We start from the raw sequence: 9,869 nt of genomic DNA on the forward strand, positions 1-9,869 counted from the left end.
TATATATATATACACACACACACACACACACACACACACACACACACACACATACAATGGAATATTATTCTGACACATACTACAACATGGATGAACCTTGAGGACATTATGATAAGTGAAATAGGCCAAAAGCCAATTCCGGGGGGCGGGGGGGGATAGGCTTATAGGTGTTCGTATGGAAAAATATATAAATAATACAAGAATAAATTGTGTGTTGCATAGTCACAACTATGAGCTTACTTTTTCCCACCCATGTATTACACTTATATGAGGTACCTACCTAGAGTAGTGAAAATCATAGAGACAGAAAGTAGAAAAGTGGTTGCTAGGGGCTGCAGGAAGGAGGGAATGGAATTCAGTGTTTCATGGTTATGAAGTTTCAGTTTTTGCAAGATGAAAATAGTTCTAGAGATGGACAATGGTGATGATTGCACATAATGTGAATGCACTTAATACCACTAAACTGACTACTTAAAAATGATTAAGAGGCTGCATTTTATGTTAACACCTTGCTGACTGGTCATGAGATATGTCATGTCTGCACTTACATTAATTTAAGTAATTTTAAAACTCTACATTACTTTCAGATCTTAAAATTTCTTTAATGTAAGTGCAGACACGAGTTGTCTCATGACTGGTCAGCAACATTTAGACACGGAAACATGAGTTATCTTATGACCTGTGAGTAAGGTATTAAGTGTATTTTACCATAAAAAAACTCATAGAACTGTATACTAAAAAATATTTTCTCTATAATTAAGTAAAATTCAAAAATATATATGAGAAGCAAAGAACTTAACTCCCTAAGCCTCAGCTTTCACACATACAAAATAAGTGATCCAAGATTCCAAGCCATTTAAACAATGCTTCTTTCACTCTGGTTTTTTTTACATTAAAATGTTCCACACAGAAAAGTATAAAAGCATTAAGAACCTCTGTATCGACCTATTTTAAAAAATGGGAAGATTCCTGATTCAGTTGAGGCCCTGTTTACCATTCCTGAATGTCATTTGTCTCATCAGCTCCCTATGGGGAACCTTTATTCTGAAATAGTGGGATTCCTTCCTGTCTATGTTTTATATATTTATTACATTTGCATGTATCTACAAACCATACACATTGTTGTTTCGTGTTTATCCCCTTAAATAAATGATTCTCTCATATATACTGTAAATTACATTTTCACTCAACATGGCTTCTTTTAATTATCCATGTTGATACATATAGCTACCTCATTTGTTTTTAAGTGCTGTATATTATTCAATGGTACCAATATATCAGAAGTTATTTAGTCATTTTCATGTTGATGGACAACTAAATCTACTCCTTTCGCCCTAACTGGTTTTGCTCAGTGGATAGAGCGTCGGCCTGCAGACTGAAGGGTCCTGGGTTCGATTCTGGTCAAGGGCATGTACTTTGGTTGCGGGCACATCCCCAGGAGGGGGCGTGCAAGAGGCAGCTGATCCATGTTTCTCTCTCATGGATGTTTCTAACTCTCTATCCCTCTCCCTTCCTCTCTGTAAAGAATCAATAAAATATATTTTAAAAAATAAATAAATAAATAAATCTACTCCTTTCCTTCACCCAGCAATAGCTTTATTTCCACCATCCCAAGGCTCAAGGTCCTTCCACTGTGACCTTCTGTTTCCATAAACCCTTGGTCTGAGGGTGTACGCTTTTTGCCCACTGTGTGAGGTCTTGCAGCACAAGCCTGCCACATAGTAGAGAATGCAGTTAGATCTTCCATTTTTAAACTCACACATCAGAAAGCAGGAAAAAAAAACCATGCTGAATCTCAGTGGAGGTCATATAAGTTTTCAGTGTACTACCCTGTTCACTTACTTGTATTTTTGAAAATTGGCAGGATAAGAGTTGGAAAATAAAAATTAAGTAACAAAAACAAATACAACAGGAGGGCTTGGCTGGTTTTGTCTGTGATTGCAAGTGGTGGTTTCCCACTTCCTTGTTCAGGGCCAAATGGGGCCATAAAACTACAGAGGCTCCAGAAATTTTTTCTGATGAAATTCAGGATGTTGGCCAAATCCTCCACCTGGGAGGTACTCAACTGATCTGAACGCAGTTTTCATTTTGTAATTTTAAGTATCTAAATGAAAGCAATTTTCACTTTCTGGGACCCTAATTCTAACAGTGAGACAAGCACACAAATGGTAAAACATCAAGACAAGGATAATGCAATAGATTATTAACATTTAAGTCTATATTAGGTTCCATATTAAGAGATTAACATAGATCATCTCATCTAATTATCACCACCACTCAAGGAAGTAGTTACTATTCATAGCATTATTTTACAAATGGGGAAATGGAGCCCCAGACTTTAAAACTTGCTCAGAAAGTTTAAGAAGTGGCAGAATAATAACTACAACCTAATTTCATCTCGTCTCCTACTTCCACTGTACCATTCAAGGTTCCTTGAAAACATATCTATCCAGCAAACCAAATGTTGATGGTCATCTGGGCACTGCTTGAATACATCTATATTATGTTCATCCAAATGATGAAATACTATTAAGTAATTAGAAATCATATTTAGAATAATGTTTAATGACATGGGCAAACAATTATAATCTACACACATATATACAGAACACTGGGAGAAAACTATACCAACATATTAACAGAGGAGTTATCAGTTATTCTTATTTTAATCTTTATTGCTTTCTGTAATGTTCAATGTTTTCCTTACAATGATCATGAATTACTTTTATAACGAGAATAAAACATTTCTGCTTCTTCATTATCTACTGCACAGCTCTGACATACCTTGCCCAAACCTTATCTATTATGCTGTACTGAGTTTTTTCCTGGAATTGCTTTTGTCCAGTATATAGCATAGTAGATTCATCACTTGGCTGCCATAAAAACTGGGTGGGCTGACACAGTACAAAAGGCCAAAAATGATCAGTCCACGTTCCTCTACTTTGTATTGCTTACCATGCTTGCCCAGATGGGGAAAATTACCTAAATCTTCTGCTTTCCTTTTACCTAGAGATGATATACATTCAAACACAAGTTAAAAGCAGAGCAGCCCAAGAGGAATTTTAAAAAGCAGTCCCTGCTCCAGGAACCTTCAGAGACTTTTGGGAGAGGATTTGGGGAGATGAAAATACTAAATCAGAAAATGTGGGCCAAGAACATAGAAGCCAAGGCTCCCTAGGACAGAACAAAATTGAATATGTACACATGGGAAGGAAGGCAGCTTCTATTCTATGTAGCAGGGGAAGAGACCTGTGAACAACCTGAAAGCTTCTTCCCTCTTCTAAGCATTAAAGAAAGAATACGAATGGATTCAAGGCAACAACTTGACAGTTAGATGGCTTCTAGGAAAGCAGACGCCTAAGCAGCATTCCCTATTAGAAAGGAAATTGGTCTGCTCCAATTGCTGTTTATTTACTATGGATTTTCTAGGTTCCTGGTCTCTTTAAGTCTGCAGCATTCATATGTAGAACTTTCTCTCCCTTGATAAGAACAGTCTTAATAAACCTTCTGAGGTTAGAGGCAGTCTCCCTAACACCTTTATCAGTAATGAGTCCAAAGCTAAGCCAAAAAGCTGCTGCTTTTAAGGTTCCAGAATGGCTGACCTGTTGATCACTGGAAAGAGGATGCTGAGATGGCAATACCATTCTGAGATACTTAAGGCACAAGTGGTTCAGCCTGAGCCCATCTCATAAACAGAATGGTCCTAGAGATATGAGTCCCCCGGAGTAAAGTTCTGCTCTTTAAAAATTTGACACCAATTTCCTTTCTTATAATAAATGAGATCTAGAAAATACAGGCTATCAATCTTGCAATGCCAAGATCACATGTCAGGCTGTCCTAATTCCCCTCACCAACCCCCATGCTTCCCGCACCTACCTTGGCTCATACCAGCCTACAGTCCTCTCTCCATCCAGCAATGCACTCCCTGCTGTCTGCAACACAGATGAAATTTCATCTCATCTCCTTCAAAAGCCTCTCCAGACTGAGTCAGCAGATAGTCATGACCAAACAATCCAACTTGCATCACAGAATCCACTCCTCTCCATGTATACATGAAAATGAGCAGATTTAGGATTTCAGTGTTCTTGGGGAGCGGGGGCCATCCACTTCCCTGAGACAGAGGATGTCTGCCAGCTCTCTGCTATGCACTTTTCTTAACAGCACGGGGTGGAGAAAGAGTCCTCTGCCTTTCAAACTGCACAGCTCAGTGATTCACTCCATGAGTCCCCCCACCCTGGCAGCACACACTTGGGTAACCAGGCATATTAAGCAGTGGGTGTTCACCAGACAGCTAAACTGTCGGATCACAATCTAAAGCTGGGGAAATCTTAACAGCCATTCCCCTTTCCTTCATCTGCTCCTTCAAAATATCCAGCTTAGAGAGAGGGGGGTTCCAAAAGGCTGGCTTCTCTAAGAGGCTCCCAGCCCCTTGTGAAATCAAGAATTTCACCCTCTTCTAAAAAAAGCGGCCAGGATGCTAAAGAGAAAGCTGAAAACTAAGAGGTCGACTGCACTCAGAGCCCTTTGTGGTGGTGGAATCCATGGTGACTGGGAAGGGGGAGTGAGTGACTGCTACCATGATGACGACACCCTCTTTCAGCCTAAATAACAGACTCAAAAGAGACCTGGGAACTTCAAACCATGCTGCACTGCCCAAAGCTGCTCTCAGACACTGCAGACAGGCTTGCAATTCACCTGAATGGTGTTGTTTTCAGCCTTAGCCCCATCTATCAGCTGTAACAGAGATCTTAGCTTTCCTCCAGCTTTATCTTCAGATGGGAGGGGGATATAAATTGATCATGATATGCTAACTGTGCTCCAAGACAGCATTAAACACGTAAGAGACGGGCTCCCTGAGTAGATAGGGTTAGGACTATAAGCTCTTTAAAGATCTCAGTCAAGCTGCCACAGGCTGCCAAGGCTAGAGATGGGAAGTAAGAGAATTCTCTCCACATCACTGAGAGAAGCACTTGGGGTTCTGAAAGCAGTATTGTTTCCAGATGTGAAGGGCCTGAATCTCCAGTTGACAAGCAGTCCTGATAGCACAGAATCTTGGCAAGAAAGTGCAAAAACAGCTGACTCAGACTAGTGGCTGCTCTTTTTTTATCCAGTGAGTCTGTTGGGATTACTAACTAAAAAGCTAGGGTTTTCTAGCCTTGGGAAGAGACCAGACCATACAGGAAGTGTCACCAGTCACTGAGAAGGAAGGACTGGCTGACTTTTAACTCGCGTCTGATATGAACATTTCTGACAGCTGTAGAGGTTTCCCCAGCCCAGGGAGTAGAAACCCCTGCTCTGATCCTCATACAAAAAAAGTGTGACTGTGAACTCTTGAGTATATCTATTCTTAAAGACCATGGGATGATGTCATAAAGCTGAACTGTTGTTTTCCAGAACCACTCCACCCCACTTCCCCTAAAGCAGTGGTCAGCAAACTGTGGCTCGCGAGCCACAGTTTGCTGACCACTGCCCTAAAAGTATTCCTTTTAAATACTAGGGAAGTCTGTCCCACTACTTTTGAGCTTATTAACAAAGTGACTGTATTGTATTCATGTAATGTTATCCTCCCTTCTTCCCTCTGCCCAACTCACTCTCTTTCTGCTAGATTTAACCACTCTAAACTCAGGGTCAGCAAAATATGGTTCTCCTGCCGAAACCGGTTTGGCTCAGTGGATAGAGTGTCGGCCTGCGGACTTAAAGGTCCCAGGTTCGATTCCGGTCAAGGGCATGTACCTGAGTTGCGGGCACATCCCCAGTTGGGGGTGTGCAGGAGGCAGCTGATCGATGTTTCTCTCTCATCGATGTTTCTAACTCTCTATCCCTCTCCCTTCCTCTCTGTAAAAAATCAATAAAATATATCTTTAAAAAAAATATGGTTCTCCTGTTATTTTTTGGGTGGGGGTGGTAAAATATACATAACAAAAAAGTCACCATCTTAACAGTTTTTAGGTATACAGTTCTGTGAGTTTAAGTATATTCACATTGTTGTGCAACAATCACCATCATCCATCTCCACAACTTTTTCATCTGGTCCTCCTGTTTTTGTGAATATAAATATTTTTTTGGAACACAGCCAAACTAACTCATTTGCATATTGTCTATGCTGCTTTCATGTTACAATAACAGTATGTAGTTAAAAGAGAGATCATATGACCCACAACTTCCAAAATATTTACTATCTGGTTCTTTACAGAAAAAGGTTGCTGATCTCTGCTCTAAATGAAAATATACACTCAATTTCTAGTTTAAAAGAGCAATTAGCTAACAACTACTAACACTGCCTCTCCCAGCTTTCCAATGAAATACCTATGAAGATATAGGAAAAGATAAAACTCAAATCACTGAAAACTTAGATTGACAGTCATCCTATTATGATAATCTGGGAGAAATCTCCATTAACAACAAGGATAATGCTGAAATGAGAAAAGAGCAATCTATGCAGCAGAAACCTGAAATAAGATAGAAATTATACCATTGTAATTAGCTAGATATTAATAATAGGAGAGCAGCAAAAGGGAGGCCAGGCATTATAAGCATGGTCATTTGGGCAGCTTCACCAGGAAGCTGCAACTTTGCACTTCCCAGGGAACCATCAGTCCATTACTGGGGGAAATGACTGGACAAAGGAGAAGATGGGCACAGGCACAGTAAAGTTAGGGTGACATAGGAAAGGTACTTGACTGCCAGTCAAACCTGAGAACAGAGATCATTGGCCAGAGTGGGCAAGGTCACTGTAAGCCCATGAAAATCTGGAAATACATAATCCCAATACAAAGGATCTCACTCTTTTTCCTCTCTTGGCTCTTGAAGCTCTTGGCTCTTGGCTCTGGTGGCTCTCTTGAGCTTGCCTGTGTTCCCTCCATAGCCATATGGCCCTGCAGACCCCACAAGCAATGGATTGATGGACTGCAGTGGGCAACACAAACTAAACCAGTCTGATGCTGGACTGAACCTGTGCTCAAATGAGGCCCAGAAATCAGGATTTTAAAAAGATTCCCAGGTGATTCTAATGTGCAGCCAAGGTTGAGAACCACTGCTCTAGACACTGGGAATAGGGATAGAATCTATGTGCATCAACCTGCTAGCCAACAGTGGAGCTGAAAATGGGTTTTAACCAATACCAATGAAAACATGAGAAGAATAAAAAGCAATCCACATGCCCTTTATTTGACAAATAATAAATAAATCCTCCTTTAAATGTGCCCCAAAACAGTATGATTTCTATGAAAACTTCTGGCTTCAGAAGAGAAATGGACTTGGAGGAAGCACAAAAGTCTGAATTTAGTGTCTGAACCAGAAGAAATATTTTAGAAAACTGCATCTTCAATAGAATACCAGAAAATATGAACTCTATAAAAACAGGTATAGAAAGCCATTAGAATAACACATATTGAGAAAGACAAAAATTTAGAAAAGAAAAAAATAAAGAGACAACAAAATGGAGTAAAAATATAATTCATCAAAGCAAGGAGGAACTACAAAGCTATTAATATTATAGCAGCCAAATTAAAATTTACATTGGGAGGCAGCCACCCCTGTGGACACATGCACAGGCGCTACTCCTGCCCTGCACACCCTCCCTCAAAATTTCACTTCCCAACTGCCAAGTTTTTGGAAGCTTTGAAGCTCAGCAAAGAAGGGAATCCACTGAGAATAGTCTGTAAAGATACCTGGGTCCTGCATCACCACATGGAAGACAACTTCCTGCTTTGAAATTTATGATATCTAAAAATTCCATAATGGCAGCAGAGTAAGTAGAAGCTACACTGACATGCTCCCAGGAGTAAACTGGAATTACAACTAAAATACAGAAGAACCATCTTGAATAATCAGCTAAAGACTAGCTGAAAGAACCCTGATAACCAAGAACAAAAAGTAGAGATGGCATAGAGACTGGTAGGAAATGCAGAGGCATGAAACGGTTAACCAGGCTCCCAAAGACAGCAGCTGAAGTTCTGGAGGGACATCTCAGCTGTAGGAGGTTCCCACTGAGAACTCTGGGGTCTAAACACCAAGCTGGGCTCCCCAACACAGAGCACCAGAACTGAAAAAGGTCCCCATAGAACACCTGGTTGTGAAAAGCAGAGGGTTGCTGTCTGCCAGTGAGAGATGGCTTAAAATGCAGGCACCCTCTTAAAGGGCCAATGCACAAAACTTCATGTGCAGCCACTCACCTTGGGTTCTGGCAGAGGCAGGTCAGAGTAGACTGGAGCAGTGTGAGCAGAAGTTAGGGTTGAGGGCTCTGGGGTTGGACTTTGGAAGCACACATTCCAGGTTCCTATGCTGAGTCATTCTCTCAAGCTGTGGAGGACATCTTTCTCTAGCAGACCTTTGCTATTCAGGATGTTTTTGCCTGTGAGGAAGGCAGTTGTCCTACCCCATTGAAAAACCCCTTGCGCCACTCTATGAAGTTTCTGAGGCCTATTAAGAGACTGAGAATAACAAATAGCCTGTAGAGAGAAAGAATTGCTCCACCCTCTTGGAAAACCTCTCTCCCTACCCTGTGGTTAATAGTGTTAGGCTAATCAAGATTGAATACAATTAAACTGTAGGCATAAGCGGGATTCTGGAGGCTTTGAGTCTTTGCCTGTTCTAATTCAGGGCCTAGTGGTAGGAAAAGCAGTCCTTGGTACCCATCTTGGTGCTTTCCAAAGACATCCAGCCACAGAAGAGGGAGCCCCAAGCTGTGGATTACTGATAGCTCCAAACAGGGTAAGCAGGGCTAGTCAGAAACAGTGATTGACACTGTCCTACACTAGAGATTTGGAGGTATAGGAGATCTACCTAACACATAGACACAAACCAAATAGGCAGCCAAAACGAGGAGACAAAAAAATAAGCCCCAAACAGAAGAACAAGAGAATTCTCCAGAAGAAGAACTAAATGAAATGGAGATAAGAAATTTATTACACATAAAGTTCAGAATAATGATGGCAAAGATGCTCAACAGCATGAGAAAAGATATCGTAACTATGAAGAATGACACAGCACTAATAAAGAACACAGTGGAAGGAATACACAGCAAATTAGGGGAATCTAAAGATTGGATCAGTGAATTAGAAGGCAGGGTAGGAAAGAAATCACTCAGAGAAACAAAAAACAAACAAACAAACATTAAAAAACAGGAGGACCGCTTAAGGGAGCTGTTGGGACAACATGAAATGTAATAATATTCGAGTATCAGGAGTGCCAGAAGAGGCAGAAAGGGAAAAAAGAATAGAGAACGTGTTTAAAGTAATAATGGCACAAAACAAACTAAGTCCAGAATAAGTAGAAGGAATAAAATAATAAATGTTAGAGCAGAAATAAATGACATAGAGACTGATCTATTCCATGGAAGCAAGGCTGGTACAATATTCACAAATCAATAAATGTGATACATGACAAACAAATTGAAAGACAAAAATCACATGATCATATCAATAGATGTAGAAAAAGCATTCAACAAAATCCAACACCCATTTTTTTAAAAAAGCTCTCAGCAAAGTGGGAATAGAAGCATCTATTCTGAACATAATAAAAGCCATATGTGACAAACCAACACCCAAATAAATAAATTAAGAAATGAAAGTAGTGAAGTAACAACTAACATCACAGAAATACAAAGGATGGCAAGAAAATACAGAGAAACTATGGCAACAAGGTGGACAACGTGTATGAAATGGGAAAGTTCCTACAAAAATACAATCTTCCAAAACTGAATCAGGAAGAATCAGAACACCTGAATAGGCCAATAACAACTGAGGAAATAGAATCAGTAATCAAAAGCTCCCAGCAAACTAAAGCCCTGGCCTGGATGGCTTCTCAGGGGAGTTTTCCAAACATTCAAAGAAGAACTAGCACATCTCCTCCTCAAACTATTTCAAAAA

At 40.3% G+C, this 9,869-nt stretch overlaps 1 protein-coding gene across 1 annotated transcript in view; it reads right to left on the reverse strand.

Annotated features, from left to right (window-relative positions):
• The window catches only part of TMEM164 (transmembrane protein 164), a 218,859-nt gene that overhangs the window by 111,573 nt on the left and 97,417 nt on the right, over positions 1 to 9,869 (reverse strand). The window lies entirely within an intron of this gene.

This window comes from Myotis davidii, unplaced genomic scaffold, assembly GCF_000327345.1.
Source record: "Myotis davidii unplaced genomic scaffold, ASM32734v1 scaffold1383, whole genome shotgun sequence".
In the NCBI taxonomy this organism is placed as follows: Eukaryota; Metazoa; Chordata; class Mammalia; order Chiroptera; family Vespertilionidae; genus Myotis; species Myotis davidii.